Here is a 1,664-nt window from a genome sequence, read left to right on the forward strand (position 1 = left end):
TAATCTCGCACGGGCTCGCAGACAATCATGTACGGTGAAAAAATTATGGCTTCGATGGTCGTGTAGGTGACGGTATTTTGGTATCTGCGCAGATTGAACTGCGCATGCCGTAAATGTTTACCTTTATCCAGGCTGTCTGACTGCGCTGTACAAGCTCTCTATTTTTGAAAATTGATAATAGGGGCGGCGCATAACAGGAAAAAACAGTCCTTTAGGGGTTTTAATCACAATCAATTACGAATATATAATACAAATGTAATAAGTTACACAATTAAATATATTAAAAGTACGAGCGAACATTTAGGAAAATTTGTCTTTATACGCTTTTAATTGGGAGCAGAAAAGGAAACTCCGGGGCACTTCGAAGAATCGAAACTGATATTTATTAGAAAAGGAGCATGTGTCAAAGTGAAAAGGGCAATCATCAGATGTGAAAACAGAGCACCGATCAGGGTGGAATTATTATCCGGGCATATTATAAAGGGAAAGGGGTTCTATAGCAGTAGAGTATATATTCATAGATGTAGTAGCTGCGCTATATGAATTGACCTAATTATTATTTATAAATATCATTACTGGTCAAAGGAAAAGGATAGAACACCATGGATATTTTCTTTTCTATCTTTTAGAATTAACAACAAATATATGGCATCTGCATTGAAGCTGTCTAGGGCGAATTTTTGCATAGGCCTACGTTGCATTTCATCATTAACTTTACCTGATGTTAGATATTAGATATTTGGTGGTGGAGGTTATTTTACCTGACTGCTAAAAAAGTATAAATGCTTGTAAGTAAGCAACCAGACGACCGGCGGGTTTAGGTCCTCTCCAAGGGACCTGGTAATGATCGAGGATTAATGCCTTACTCCGACAAAGGGCACAAGCGCATCTCCTTGGTTTCTAACCCGGGTTTCCGGATTACGAGACCACTGCTCTGCCGACTGAGCTTGGGTAGTGAGTTCAGTGAAACCACTCTCTCCTTTGCTCTTTTCTCCCTGTCTCTCTCTCTCTCTCTTTTTTTTTTGGGGGGGGGGGGGGTAGGTGCACCACCCCATGACCATTTTCCCCATGTATCCTTGGCTACACCACTTACAATTTGAGCATTGATTGAGATGGGGCGGATCCATGATTTTCCAGGAGCACAAATCCGTCTAACCATATTGATGTACGCATAAAGGAAGTAGTCCTACTATTATTTTATTTAAAAATCTTAATTACTGACTATAAAAGAAAGGAAGAAATAAAAAGTATATACCGGTAGGTAATCAATATTTTCAGGTGCTTTTATTGATAGAATAATAATAATAATAATAATGATAATAGTGTAAACTTAGAGAGCGCACACACCGTCCAGGGACGCTCATGGCGCTAGCTCAGCAACAGTTCTCTTTGATACAGGAAAAGTAAATAATTTTACAATTTTTTTTTTGCAATATTTTTTGTTATGACCCATTTCGATGCTCAGCTCTGCCCGATGGGGCCCGGTGCCCTCCAGCTGCTCCGTTCACTGACAATTTAAGGGACTAGCCCAGTCAGCACATTATTCACAGAAGCTCTAGCATCTAGGCCAACAGGCCCCACACGGGCAGCCAATGAGACTAAAGGGTGACAACTAATTAATTTCATATATATATATATATACAAATAACATGTCAATTATGGAT

At 39.5% G+C, this 1,664-nt stretch overlaps 1 protein-coding gene across 2 annotated transcripts in view; it reads right to left on the reverse strand.

The window, feature by feature from the left end:
* LOC755988 overlaps positions 1–61 on the reverse strand; it is a 19,030-nt gene extending 18,969 nt beyond the window's left edge. For both annotated transcript variants that reach the window (XM_030995636.1, XM_030995635.1), the window contains exon 1: positions 1–61. This exon is cut by the window's left edge and continues 207 nt beyond it. The gene's annotated coding sequence lies outside the window, so the exon portion shown is untranslated.
* Positions 62–1,664: the final 1,603 nt, after the last annotated feature.

The sequence above is a fragment of the Strongylocentrotus purpuratus genome, unplaced genomic scaffold (assembly GCF_000002235.5).
Source record: "Strongylocentrotus purpuratus isolate Spur 01 unplaced genomic scaffold, Spur_5.0 spur5_scaffold_3, whole genome shotgun sequence".
Classification (NCBI taxonomy): domain Eukaryota; kingdom Metazoa; phylum Echinodermata; class Echinoidea; order Camarodonta; family Strongylocentrotidae; genus Strongylocentrotus; species Strongylocentrotus purpuratus.